This window comes from Dromaius novaehollandiae, chromosome 3 (genome assembly GCF_036370855.1).
Source record: "Dromaius novaehollandiae isolate bDroNov1 chromosome 3, bDroNov1.hap1, whole genome shotgun sequence".
In the NCBI taxonomy this organism is placed as follows: domain Eukaryota; kingdom Metazoa; phylum Chordata; class Aves; order Casuariiformes; family Dromaiidae; genus Dromaius; species Dromaius novaehollandiae.
This window is the reverse complement of record NC_088100.1, coordinates 5,188,128-5,203,202: the sequence shown is the minus strand read 5'-3', so window position 1 is coordinate 5,203,202 and position 15,075 is coordinate 5,188,128. Positions and strand designations below refer to the sequence as shown.

Below are 15,075 nucleotides of genomic sequence, written 5' to 3'. Positions count from 1 at the left end.
GCAAGGGGGAATTCTCTGAGCAGTAAGGTAGATAAGTGTCATTCTTATTAAGTCCAAAAGACTGTAGAGTTTTTATTATATACTATGTGAGCCACACTGGTTAATGTATCTGTTTCTGTTTGTTGTGCTTGCATTTTCTCTGGTTTTAATGGGCACTGATTTGATTAGGATAGCTGTTGCGTGGAACATATAAGGAAACATCCCTAAAGAGAAGTAAAGTGTTGAAAACAAAGGATAAAACATTTCCGCCCCTTCCTTTCAGAGTTTTCTTACATGAGGAAAATGTACTATGAGTTCCTACGTAACTGTCTGAAGAGTTAGTCTGGGATGATCGGGGGCTCTTAGGAACTAGTTCTGGGAAGCGTAGCAGGGAGGATATAAGATGTCACCACCTCTGGCTGTCCATCCCTCTCCTCTGCCAGTTGTAATTGCCATTCTAGCAGAGCTGACAGAACATGTGTCTGGCTGTCTCAGCCACTTCAGTTTGCAGTCTGGTAGATTAGATAAGCTGCTAATGAAGACAGGTCTCAGCAGAAGGCACCTGACTATGAACTTTGATAGATAAGTACAGTCATAACTTCTGTCCTACTGATTCTGACAAAGGGCCTGGTATCCTCTGGTAACCAGGTGGTAACAAACAGCTGGGAGGTGGCAACAGCTCATTACAGCTGCTTGCTCAGTTATTGTGACTAAGGCCCTCAATGTATGAATTTAATCCTCTGCATGGACTGGAATGGCCGTAATTCAATTTGGCTTAATTTACTTTGAAAGTTAATTCAGCTAAATTGAATTAAATGTCTTTAATTTTGAACAAAGGTGTCCACATAGTAGTTTAAAGTATTTTAATTAATCCACTTTAAAAAGATAATTCAGATTAATTTTGGCTAGTATCGTTACGTGGACAAGCCTCTAGGTTCAGTTAAGTAACATCAACTAAGTTGTTTGCCTCCAAGAATTATGTTTCTCCTGAGCAATGGTGGTTGCACAGAGCTTGGATAAGTTGTAAGGTGGAGGAGAAAAGGAGAGATAATAGTATCTGGAGTAAAAATATCTCGCTGAGAGGAGTTCACACCACAGTACTTTGAATCAGACTAGGTGACTGGGAACAGAGAAAGGAGAAAAGTACTTTAGTGCGGGAGTCAAAGAGTCTAGTTTTTACACTAGCGCTAATAAGGACTCAGGGAAGAAAGACCTGAAGCACATCTCTGATACTCTGTCTTCCAGGACTTTTTAGTGGCAGTGCATTTTATCTGTGAATAAAGGAATTATCAGGAATTTAAAAATGCCCCGACTACAGCATAGTTCCTGAAACAAGGGTACAAACAGATGAGACAAACAAACCCTAGGAAAAGACCTTCTTCAGACGCCCTCATTATTGCATATTTTATAGCATAGCCTTGGATACCAACTCAATCCAATCGAAACAGGTGGAAATGTGCATCTCACTACTGTGGTGTTATAAATGGTGACTTCCCATGTGAAGCTCAGAGGTATGGCTGCAGATTAGCAAGAAGAATCTGTACTCTTCTCCATCACTTGTCCTCCTTCTTCACCATGTTTCTTAGAGGTGCTGTAACCACATGGCCCTGCAGGGAGAGAAAAGCACACATTCAAGATGTTGTTCATAGTATTTTCAAAAGGTCCCTTTAGGTTTCACAGGTGGAGCTTTTTTTTTTTTCCTTTTTCATTTCCTCCCCTCCGGGTGTGTGAGTACTGGGCCAAATTCAGAAGTGTGATGTGGAGAGCTAGGACAGCAGATAGGTCAGTCAGTGAATGGGAAGTGGCGTAAAGGCTTGCAGCTCGGTGGAATTTAGTGTTAACCTCAGCACTGAGAAGTCTGGAGATTATGCCGCCCATCTGAGCGAGTGTAACACCTTTTCCCAGCTAACTCCGCATGCACATTTCACGAGGCTGCCTTTCACCTACTTAACACTTTCACCAATGAGTAATTTAATCACTGTATGCATCAGCTCCAATATCTTGTGCTTTCTTTTTCTGTCTCTGTGTGTGCACATCCATTTAAACACACATGCATGCACGCTCATGTGCACATCTACTTTAAGCAAAATTATATTTCTTCATCTTTTCCTTCTCTTACACTGAACTCCTGGTGATCCTGTGCATGCTAATAAGCGGTATTTCTGGTTTAGCTGTAATCTATACTGTATAGCTGAGGCCTGTTTGATGTTCTTTAAGTGGTGGAATTGAAAGAACATTTTGCTACTAACTGGAAGAGCTACTAGTTTATTAAATCCCTGATTTGAAATCTTGCTGTCAGAGAAAAAGCAGTCAGCTGAGGCTGTGAAAGGATTGCATTGTCAATTCTTGCTGAGCCTTAAAACTGGCATGAAGCATAAAGTAAAGTGACATTAAATGAACTGACAATCTGAGGTTTCCAGTGTAAACCTCCAGGAAATAATAACTTGGGTTTTCAATGTAAAAAAGATAGCTTATGGTTAAAAAATAAAATAAAGTAAAATCTGTAAAAAAAAAAAAGAAAAGAAAGAATTGTTATAAAGCAAAACCCAGAATAGCTTGTTAGAGGATTCTTTTCCTCCCCTTCCCCCTCTTTCCAATTTAATGTTAGCAAAACAGAGGTGACAGGAAAGATTTATGAGGAACATTTTTAAAGGTGGGTTCACCATGTGGGTAGAGCAGACAGTGTCTAAAGGGCCTGTAGCATTTGCACTTTATAGAAAATGACAAAAAGTGACTATTGCTACTACAAACAGCACAGCAGAGGTTGAAATTGGTTACACTAAGGAAAATATGAAAGATTGGTATGTGATAGGCAGCTGCTCTGTTTGAAGGTCCAACCCTGGAAAAGTGCAGAGGTGAATTAGAAACTGGAATGATTTTATTGTCAGTGAAATTCAAAAAAATTGCGCTGTAACAGATCATTTTGTGAGTTATACACATGCCATGCCACTGGACAGCAAGGAGGAAAAACATGATCATCAAGCAGAAGAAAAATGGAAGTATTGCTGTTGAACAAGCCCAGCAGTAACCATAGGAGTCTAAAGAATGGCTTCACCTTTTTGCAGGGACTAAACAGAGAAACCCACAGCTGATCTGAAGAGACCAGCAAGCTCCAGTAGCTTAAATACGGACTAAAGAAATTAAATATGTCTGTGCTAGTCTTGGACTTTTTGCTGATCTGGTTGGGGGTCTCGTTCAAATCAAGCAGTCCTGAAAAGATCATGAATTTGGAACGCCTGTAAGTTACTGGGTACACCTGAAAAACCTGACCCCTTAGGGTCTCTGGCACTGGCTACACAGAAATGTCTGCTGCTTTCGATAAATGAACTTATCAAAACTGATAAACTCTAATGAAAGTGCTTACATGTGAACTCTGTTATTTCACTTGACACATGGATTATTATGATTCAGTTTTCTGAGGTGTACATGGGACATTAGTCTGAAGGAATAGCAGTGGTGATTAGTTTGCTGTACAGCAAGAAATGAAAAATAATTCAGTAATGGAATTGCAGTGCTGGACCCAACACTGCAGTCTTGTCATCCTCAAAAGAGTGGACTAGGAGCGTGAGGTTCTCAAAGATGTCTTATGCATCTATCATCTCTTGAGATGTCATCTGTCATCCCTTCATGTCTCATCATAGACATAACCAGAGGGAGTTAGAGAGGAGCTCCTGCTTCACTGTGAACTCCTTCTCCACTTTATTTTGCTGGAGCTTCCCTTTGTAGACAAACCTGTCATCCTCAATAAGCCCAGCTTGTGCCAAAGTAACTGCCCATGTGTTAGTTTAAACTCATGCCTGAAATAAAGCTGCAGCAACTGTTCATATATATCAGATTCTCCTTCTCAGCAGGTTTGGTATCATGTTCATTCAGCTCCAGCTTCCGACTCCATTTCTAATCCTGGCTCTACCACTTATTTACTGTGTATCCTTGGACATCTCGTGTTCCCTTATCTCCCCTTTCCGCATGCTTCCATACAACTTTTGTGAAATGGAGAGAAGGCACTGGCTGTTTCAGTAAAAAGTTTTCAGATGAAATGCCAAAAAAATTTCCATAGGGTCTAGATGCTATTATTATTCTGAACAAGATGTAAGTTTGACTCTTCTTTTTTTTGCAATAGCTTTCCCTACATATGAATTCAAGTCCTTTTCAATTTAAGGTCAGATTGTCAGGAAATATAACAAAGGTGCCAGTTACCTCCTCCAGAAAACACATCCCCTGCCTACTAGCATTTTGGTTTGTAATGAAGGTCTTCTTGTTCTTGAAAATGTCCTTCAAGATTGTCAAATTCTTTTAGAACGAACAAACACATGCTTGAAACAGGCTGCCCTGTTGCGTCAGAGGCAGCAGGCTGGGCCGTGTGCAGGCATTCAGAACATTCAGCTCAGTTTCTGCTTTGTAAAACACACTTTTCATGCATTTTCTGTCAAGAGCCAACTCATTCTCCAGAGTATCCAAAGATAAAATAATGATTCCCCGTAGATGTGGCAAGAGTCACATAACAGTCCTTGTTATTCCAATGGCACTGGTGATTCAACCAGCATGGTGCTTCATTGCATAAACTTGTGCAAGTACACAGACTGATACTCTTCTTACCTATCTTTAGAGGTCCAAGAACCTGAGCAAATTGACCAAACTTCCCATTTTAGTTACTGGAGAAAGTTATTTCCAGACAGTGATTCAATGACACATATGAAAATTCTATCTCAAAGTGAAAAGAATAATCTTCTCGAGATGCCCGTTTCTCTGCAGTAACTATGAAGGGGGCTGTGGTTGAAGAGCTAATAGTTAGGCATTTAGGTTTAAAATAAAACTCTAAGTCAAGTCCTACTTTCAGTCTGTGTTCTGAAGTGTTTGCAGCCTGAATGTACAAGCAGCAAAGTGAATATATAGCAGCTATATCTAAATACATTGAGGGCACAAATGTAAGGAATGGGATTTAATTTGAAATTAAGACACTTAAATTTAGTAGACGGATTCAGCTGACCAAGCACAGGTACCAAGTATCTTTCAAGATACACATCCTTTTTCAGTGTCAGGTGGAGACCAGACAAGATTTACTAGGACATTTTAAATGCACTGAATAGGTGTCTAATGTACAGGTAACTGAGCATCCAGTTGTCTACATCCAGATGCCTAGATGTGCACTATGTGTTTAAGCTCCCAAAATGGTCTGTGGAGATCTAGGGCAAGATTTAGTTGCCAAAACATTCAGTGTCATTTTAAGTGCTGAAAATGTCCAGCTTCCTGGCCCTACATGACTCTCCAAAAGAGCATGTATCTTTCATATGAGAGCATCATATCTGCCAGATATCCCAGATTCCTCAGAGCACCTCAGATGGCATTAGATGGCAAAGTTTAGGCAGGTGAATCCTCCCAGTCAATAAAGTCAGTGGATCCCAGATGGAAATTCAGCTGGTGAGCCCCTAGGTGCTTGATTCAGTCACTCGCACATAAAGAGCTAGTACTTCTGAGATGCCTTAGAGTATCCTAAACTGCCTCCAGCTCAATCCAGCATGGATCTCTGATAAATCCATCTGCCAGCCCGCTGTAAATATTTCAGATACCTGAGGGCATCTCAGATGACACTGGGTGATTGAAGGCTGGGAAAATGAATCAAGCCCCAAGTATCACATATAGCAGTAAGGTGAATTGCTCTGCAGAGACTGGGATGAACTATTTATCTATGTTGGCCCAAGAACAAATGGGTATCAGCTACTCTCAAAAGGCTAATAATGAGACAAAGTTCCTAACTATTTGTGGAAAGCAGATTCTGGAACACCCAAAGGGAAAAAGTATGAGGGGGAAGAAAATACAAAAAAAAACCCTGCCAGTTTTCATGATGCAGCTTGGTAAATTGATAAAAGGGACTGTCTGATGTGGGCCTGCAAGACCTGACCCTTCCTTCTAGTTCTGTATTCCTATGAAATACTGGAGATAGGTGGGACAATCAGAAATTTGGGATTTCCTGCACTTTGAAGAGTACCTTCTGTTTCTAACCCAGCTTACAGTGCTTACAGGCTCTCTAGGACTGAAAATGTCGAAGGAGAGGACTCTGAAGTCCTCTAAGGACTGAAAATCAGGGTTTCAGCTTGGCTGTGGGACACCCCACAAAAGATGAGGCAAAGAGGTGACTTGTTAAAGGCCATACAGATGGTCTGTGACAAAGCCACAAGTTACTTGGCAGTTGCTTGTGTCCCAGTCATAATATAATTCCTGTTTGGAATTATATTATGTTATGTGGAAGTTTAATCAGGCTTGAGTTGCACCTTTAAAGACACTTGACTTAATCTTCGTTTGAACTTCCCATTCCTCGTGCAGGTCAAGGACTACACATTTCTGTTTGACCATGTCACTGAGTGTATTCAAGCCAAGAAATCCAAATTTAACTTGAGTTCCTTATGCAACTGGATTCTGAGTTGTACATTCTAAGTGCTCTTATTAAACCTTTTCTCACAAAAAAAGTCCTAGAAATTTTGTGTGAGTCATTTTTTGTCCTTCTCAGAAAATTTATACTATACTTGGATCTTACCTTAATTGAAAATACAGACCTTTTTTCATAATATTTTGGTAGTTTGATTTTTCATAATAATTCTGGCTTTGAACTGCAAGTGAGATCTACCTGAGCTCTCAAACATCTTAAATATACTTTGATTTTGCATTAGTTCTAGAAACAGATGAAACTATATAAAGAAGAAAGAAGTGATTTCTGGCAAGATAAGTGGAATTAGGTCAGTTTACACTAGATGAGAACCTTCTGTCTCTCCTTAATTGCTCTTTTCTCCCTAGTTATACATGGAAGCTTTCTGTAAAGACAGTTATCAGTCTTAAAATGAAAAAAAAAAAAAATCTAGCTGTACTTAATTGTGCCTGAACTCCTGTCTTGTTTTAATCTCTATGTCACAGATAAAAGAAAAGAATATTAAGGGCATATTTCTACAATTTGGCTTGTGTGGAGGAGGGCTACATTTAACATACTGTCCTCATTTTAATTTAGCTAACTTTCTCACTCTGACTTGAAAATGAGCTGGCTTTGTGAATGGAGAAGGAGTGATATATTTCTTACCTATTGCTCTGAAACATAAGCATGGATAAACTTGGCAGTTGTTCTGAAAGGAATTGTGCTAAACCTTTTAGGCTAGAGGACGAAGAAATGGATAATTTCACAGGAATTCAGCAATTGAAAGATAATTGTAGTTACCTAGAAATAAACACATTCTCATTAGTATTCCTATATGTCTAATATAATGTGGTCCAGTGGGTTGTTATACAAACGAATACATGTGCAAAGAAGAGCAGGTATTATTTATGAAGCTGGTGTATAAACATTTCACCTCTTCTGGTGTTCATGAAAGTTGTCTTGAAAATATTGAAAAATTTCCACAGATTCCATGAAAACTTACCATCATCTACTAACGATGTCAGAAGATCTTTTCTGTGATTCACATGGATTAATCTGTAGTATGTATTTAAAATATTCTCTTCCCTTAGTCAGGTACATTTCTCATCTTACAACATTTCTGGTTTCTAAATGGACAATTGTTTTTCAAAATCAGATTGCTGGTGTGAATGATCATGTCTCTGAAGCCAGATTAGAAGATCTATCTGATATTCATATTTAAGGATCCATTTTGATATATTCAATCAATGGAATACTGAGGGAAAGCAATAAAAAGAGCCAGAAGGGCTATTTTCAGCATTAAACTAACTCATTTATCACACAGAATTATAGAATAATGTGGGTTGGAAGAGACCTCTGGAGGTCTCTAGTCCAGCCTGCTCAAAATAGGGCTGATCAGGTTGCTCATGTCACCTACTGTAGAATAAAATATGCCTTTGTACATATGCAAAATTAATGAGATTTCACCACAACAAAATATTTGATAGATTGGAATTAGTGATCCAAATACCTGACTTAAATACATGGTCAGGGTATTGCAAAAGAGTTATGAGTCTAGTCTAAACTAGTCACCTTATCCACCTCTGTTATCAAAAGGGAGAGATAGGCACCAACAGAGGACAGTTTATCTCAAGTGAAGCATCTAAAATACTTCAGAAGGGGAAATGTCTGGCAGAGGAAGGTCACAACCCAGACTCCTGATAGCCTTGTGTCTCAAAAGCAGGAGGACTTTGCCTAGCTCTAGGTCTGAGCTAGACTCTGTGATGTTCCTCAGAAGCAGAGAGATCTGCTTGCATGGTGTGGTGACCTTTTTGCCATTGGTTCTTTTAGCAGAGACATGCTAAAGAAATGTCCACCTGATCAATGTGTGCATAAGGCTTTAGCAGAAATCCACCAACAGAAATTTGTGCTTTGCATATAAGCTTTTATGATTCAGAAAACAGATGGATCGTATGATATGATCTTAATAAAATCATGAATTTATGTCCTAATGTAACATCTCCAGATACTAAATAAATGTCTATAACCTGTATCTTAATCTTACTTACAATGGATTTTAATATCTTTGTTTAGAATTGAAGGGCAGAAAAAAAAAGTAGGTCACATGAACTGTGTTTTCTGTTAGCTGTTGTACTCAGATTTATTATTATCTATAATATGGTTGTGTCTGGAAGACCAAATTCATGGAAGTGCAGTGCTGCTAGTTGTTACATTACACTTTGAAGACTGTACCTTAAATTTTAGAATGTCATGACAGATTCTGTAGTTCCCTTTCTCAAAATGTTTAAAATTAAATGGGAAAATTTAAATTATTTTTTCAAAATGTCATGAACATTCATGTAAGTGGAATTTATGGGGAAAATAAAATTCAGTAATTGAACTATGAATGACAATTCTCCTGACCCCTGGAGTGCAGTTACCTCAAAAAGCAAATCTAAATGGTTTAACAAAACTATTACAGAGCATTAGTCATTGTTTAGCAATACCTTCCTTGCTATTTCTACTAAACAGGAGAAGAAACTAAGGTGTGATTCCACTTGCAGGTTAAGACACTTCACCAAATATTCAATTGCTCAATTGTATTCCCTTAAAGGTGGGTGTCAAGTGCCATCTGAGATACCTGGGGTATGTGCTGCTGTCCTCCAAACAGATCAAAAAGGCATGTCTCTCTCACAGGTCCAATGACGTATCAGCTATTGCTGTGTGGATGATGTGTATGCCCTAGGGCATCTTAAATTGTACTAAATACCAAAGTTTAGGCAACTGAGTCGTGTTGCCCACTTCAGGATAACTAAATTGCAGTAGATCTCCACTGAATATTATTCCGCTGACTAGATCTCCAGAGCCTGATTCGGTTTCTTATAAATGGATTAGGATAAACGTCAGAAATGTCTGTCCAACAGGAGGGGATCCTCAAGTTACGGTAGACCCACAAGGTGTATCTGTCAGGTCTCATGATCCCAGAATTCCCAGCATAGTCAGATGAGAACTAGAATAGAGTTTCCTCAAAATTCTGCTCCGGATTTTATGAAAGCTCATGATATCTGAGATGTTTTAAATTAAGTATCTTAGCTCAATGACGTGCTACTTTTTTGCACTTCATTTTGTTGGAAAGTTTTTCAACAGTACATTCATAATTATTCATTCAAAAATTATTTTGTCTGATCTGTTCTTCTATAGTGTTTGCATTACTTACAGAAAATTGATTGACTCTAGTATCATCTCTTGATGACTTATTGACTTTTTAATGAAGGTGTCTGTAGATTTTTCTTAATTTTTCCCTCTCCTCTCCACACACAACACTTAGAATACACTTAAAACACTCCATTTTAGATCTACTGTGATTCTGCTAGTTTTACATCCAGACCAGGACACTTACTGCAATCTATTCTAAAGTATTTTAAGTCCTTACTGAGGTACCCACATCCTCTTCCATATAATCTTTCCAAGTTGGCTGACCTTAAGAACTTACTGTTTATTGCCCTGTTGATTTTATTTTCAGATCATCTCTACAAAAATAGAAAATTCCCCTCTGAGACATCAGCAGTCTGCTAGGGTACCCTGTCTTGTGTTCTGTTTCTGGTCATGGCCAGAAGTTCCAACAGTGAATGGAAAAGCCACACAATCATACATGATATCAAATTTATCTCTTCTGCCTTTTAATGAGATCACCATCTCTGAAAATCAGCATAGCATCATACATTTCCCCACTAAGGAACAACAATACAGGCTTGATTCCATCTTCATATATTTAAAATTGCTCTGTTTTGTTGATATTTTTGGTTTACTCAAGAAGGGTAATGAAATCTGAAGGTTATAGACAGGTACTTGTATGAGAATCAGATGGTCTTACAGTTCACTTTGAAATATGCAAACAACATTTTGCCCAATATCAAAGGCTACAGAAAAGGGAGCACATTTTTCTAATATCTCTTTAGGGAAACTTTGCCCTACACTTCTATTAGGTGCTATCATTCAGAGGCATAATTTCAGCTAACATTGTTATGCTGATTATAGTCAGGTTTATGTTTCGATCTCAGCTGACCCTAGGGAATTAATTTCTGATTCAATTAAATGACTAGGTGACATTCAGTATGATTTTTTTCCCCCAAAGTTAAACTCTGAGAAAGCATAGTTCATTTCAGATTGCTACCATCTACTTCCTGAACAATCCTGAAGTTACCTTTGACGAGAACTAAATAAAGCTGGCAATCAAAATTTCTAACCTTGAGATTTTCCATGCCTGGAACTGTTCTTTGGGAAGTCACACGGTTACATTACCAAGATCTCATTCCATCATCCTCATATTTACCAAATGTGTGACCAGTGCAATTTCCCAAGGATAATGAGTCCTGTACTTGTACCTTGATTGTGTCTGATATGGTCATAATTTATTGTTCTAAGATAAATCAAATAGCCTATTCATTAAGATTATTTCATAATAGTATAGCAAATATTACCATATGATTGTAAAGCATGAAAGTGTGCTCTAGTTGGTGTGTTTCCTTCTTCTTGCTTATAGACGAGGCATCACATTTCATCAACATTCAGAATTTTCAGAAAAGAATCAAAGTTGTAGAAACAAAATTCTGTGCTAACATAATCTCACTGGAGTAGAGTTACACCTATGACAAACTTAACCTTCTGAACCTACTTTTCAGAGGGGCTGGATCATCTTCTGCAGAAGTCTATAGAAGCTGAATAACAGATATTCAGAGAAGCATGGAGAAGCCTAAATTACCACTAAAGAACTAAAGTGCATGACAGCAACTCAGGAAAAGCCTGTCTATATTGCTTAGGAATATGAGATTTCCCAAACATCCAAGATTTCATTTTAAAATGCTTTTTGAGGCCTAATGCCTTGCCACTGTGCATGTGGGTCTTTGTTCAGCTGCCTAAGACTTAGGACACAGCATCTGGGGTTTCCCTTTCCTGCCTAGAGGTCAAGAACTAGCCAAGTCTAACAAGTTCTATCATTAGTCATGTTCAGACTACCTCATTTGGATTGCTCTGAATTGAACTAATGGATAATGGTGGCCTATTTTGTGATACCTAAGCACATCTCAAGAAATTAAAGATGTGATTCTTCCCCTTTTTCACCCATAAGGCTTTGGGCATGCATCCTCAGCATGCACAACGCAGCAACTTATTGGCCTGAGACCAGGAGAGGGGAGACCTCCACCTGTTCTAGAACTGTAAGGTATATAAAAATATAGAAGTGACTGTAGTAGAAGGGAGCCTGACTCTTCTGAATGATAATTTGGCCTGTTGTATAGATGGACACATTTTGTATCCTCTCTCTAAAATACATGTATATATATGTGTGTGTGTGTGTGTGTGTGTGTGTGTGTGTGTGTGTGTATACATATATATGTATTCAGGTAGGGGTAGCATTTACTTTATCCACAGATTGTCTTCTGTAAAATGAAGGGTGGGTTTCCCCTTACCTGGAATCTCTTGCCAGCACATTTGTGTTCAGCTCCATTTTAAATGCAATATCCAGCACATCTATGTGGGGCTTGCAAATAAACCATGGGAGGTATGGGAGAGCTCTGCCCGTCTGGAATGGCAGCTGGAGAGCAGACAGGACACCTGGGGCATCGAAACTGTCACTATGTGCCCATGTGTGGGCATCTGAATCAAATCTGGGGAGTCTATGCTGAAATGTTCTGTGTCTGAACTTGCCACCTTCAGCTCCCCTAATAGTCAAAAGAGAGAAAAAAGAACTTCCAGGTGATCTAAGTAGAACTATATGGTTGGCCAGATTAATCCAAACCAAAATATTCCAGGAGCAAGGCTTGGAATAACCTAACCCCACTTCCAGCCCCAAACATTAAAATGTTAAGTTCTCTTTCATTCCTCACCTTATGGATTCAGGGATCAAACACTCCTGGGTGCTCAGCAGCTTGCCTTTGACTGAAGGGCCAAAAGCAATGCCATCATTTCATCAGGTGGTTAGAGCGTTCTTCTTGGAGGTGGGAAGGGCGGGTTCAAACTCCGCGTCTGGATATAGACTGAGACCCCAAATGCCCCCTTTTTCTGGATGAATACATTTGTCAGCACATGAAGAGAAACTCTCAGGCTCTGAATCCCACTTTCTCAGAAGTATTTAACCATAATCCTAAGATATGTGTGTTGGGGATAGGTGTGCTGCCCCTTCTATTTTTTCCTCTCTCCTCCAGTATCTCCTTTCTCTTTTGTCTGAATTAGGTATCCAGATGCTCTAAATACTAGCCATCGGTGATACCAGTTTCAGTGCCTAATTCTCCCTATTCCAGGTATAGGTGTTGTTGAAGTGTCAGAAAAATTAAATCTCTCTGCTGGATATTTAATGACTCAGAAAATTCAGGCTGTTTATTTAGACACTTAAATAAGGAATTATGTATTCCAACTATAGTCTTCTTTTTTGTTCTTTTTTGAAGGCTTTTGCTCACTTCTGGCAGAGAACAAGTAGCACATTCTTAATTTAGGTATGTGACTAGCCACAGTAACTTCAAAGATTAAGTTAAGCACATGTTAAACCATGATTATCAGCCACAAAGGTTCAAAAATCAGTGCAGATGCCAAAATGTCATAAGACAGCCCTGAAAAATGAGATTTCTATTTATTTTAAACTGAAGTCATTTTCTAGTTTTTCCTTATTCTGGTTTTTGAGCCTGTAGGGTGTTTGTTTCAGGGTCATATTTACATTTTTTTGTTCCCTAGTAGTCTTAAAGGTTAAAAACTAATGTTAAAGAAGAGAAAAAAAATCAGTGTTGCCTTTTTTATATACGGTGCTGACTTCGGGAGGCAAAGCTCTGAGAAAATTGGGAGTATCAAAAGATAAAATGATGAATGAAGGTAGCACTGTTCAAAGCTGTGATTTAAGTATTTCTGCTGATTTTGGCTGGGTTTTTATGAAGTCCTTACTATCCTTGTATTTCATTCTTTGTTTAGAAAAGGGCACAGTTGCTTCCTTACTTCAAATGAGTTTTGTAAGATTAAGTTAATTAATGTCTGTGAGGTCATCTCTTTTAATGGAACATGAGAAATTTTCATCAGAGCATGTGAATTACTTAAAGCATTCAGAGTAGAATGGGAGTGTAAAATACTCATTATCATTGAAACTCTACGTCAGAAGTTGTTTGTCTATTGCTTGCATTATACTGAGAGATGGGTTTACTTCAGTCTCACCTTTCCCCTGCAATTCACTGGAGTTTATGAGCTTTCTCAAGATGTTAGGTATTAATCAGCCTGAGGAAGGATCTCAAAATCTGATCTTGTTCCTTTCTACCTGAATACAATATAGATGTCTAAAAGCACTTCAATGAAGGGCAACGAGTTACCTTTCTTCCCGCTGACTCTAAATTCCTGCAAAAGAATTGAAATGAAGAAACAAATTCAGCTTAGCCATTCTTATTTTTATTGAACCTAGCCAAGGTTCAAAAAATAATTTTAAAACTCAGAAAAAGTATATTGTTTTCAGCTGAGAAAGGTATTTAATGACATGCTGATTTTTAAGCATACACTCAGCTTCTATTTATATTTATGAAACTCAGGTGCAAGCTTTGCTGTAAAGGCTTTTATTTAAGCATAAGCTTAAATACAAACTTATGTGCAAGACCTCAACACAGGTCAGAGACTAAACACATGCCCGAATAAACACATGCCTGAATTTAAGCATATGCTTTAATTTTAAAATGGAATTATCATTAAGAATAAACATATTTTAAGCACAACATACCTTGGTAAAAGAGGGCCTTGGAACCTATTTCTACCTGACCACTCGCAGAGCTTTTCTTTTCATTTGACAATGGTACGAGTCTGACAGAGTTTCTGCAGGCAGCCTGTACTATAAATGTGTGAAATAAAGACATGTAATGAAAATTTTGACAGACTCTACAGGACAATGCTCTAAATCATTCAAGAGTGGAGAGCTTTTGTCACCTACCCATTGAGCAATTATAGTTAAAATAATTAATAAGAATAATAATAACGGCAACAACAGCAATAATAATAACAGAAATCTCACCAAATGGCAATGCAGCTTTCAGTTCATGACATCCATTTTTATTTCCTGGGCAATATGGAAAATTCACTGATTTCCAGTCCATTAAAACACATTTCAGAGCAGTGTTGTTTGAAGTTACTTTACTTCAGAAACAGCTCTTTTCAATTAACTCTGAAACCTCTTTCAACAGCCTTTCATAAATAGGCCAACATCAATGGCCTGCTCTGAGTCAGTATGTATCTCTAATGGAAATGCACAATGGGCCACGCTCCATGCCTCCAGGGAGAACATCTTCCATTTCAGACAGATTCAATGAGAAGTTTTGCCAGCTATTCTGGGTCTCTCACTTTTTTTTGTCTCAGGTTTAGCTCATAGCTGATCAATGGCTGTGCTTTTTAATTACACTGTACGGTCGGTAATGATTTGTCACTCATTGAACCTGGGTGTTCTTTTTAGTCAGCGCGGGGTAATAGCAAGAAAGAAAAAAGAAAGTAACATTAACTCTCTCAAAGACAAGCAGTTGGGGTTAGGTCACATAACACGTTCTGATATTTTGCTTGGCAGCTGTTTGCTTGGAAAAGGGGGGAAGGAAAAGTTAGAAGAATACTGGGATTTTCAGAAGTGATGACCTGAAGTGAATATTTTCCAGTTAACCTAAATGAATTGAGATTCTAAGTTACTTTTTGAGCTGGGATTTTATATTATT

General features: G+C 38.4%; 1 long non-coding RNA gene across 2 annotated transcripts; it reads right to left on the bottom strand.

The window, feature by feature from the left end:
• Positions 1-1,369: 1,369 nt before the first annotated feature.
• Positions 1,370-14,508, bottom strand: LOC112979531 (uncharacterized). Of its 2 annotated transcripts, XR_010388713.1 has the most exons (4): positions 14,391-14,508; positions 14,103-14,210; positions 13,705-13,729; positions 1,370-1,586 (listed from the first exon to the last, which is right to left on the bottom strand). It is a non-coding gene; the product is annotated as an uncharacterized LOC112979531 (long non-coding RNA). The 2 variants fall into 2 exon arrangements; XR_003258197.2 differs by lacking the exons at positions 13,705-13,729; positions 14,103-14,210.
• Between the last annotated feature and the right edge of the window lie 567 nt (positions 14,509-15,075).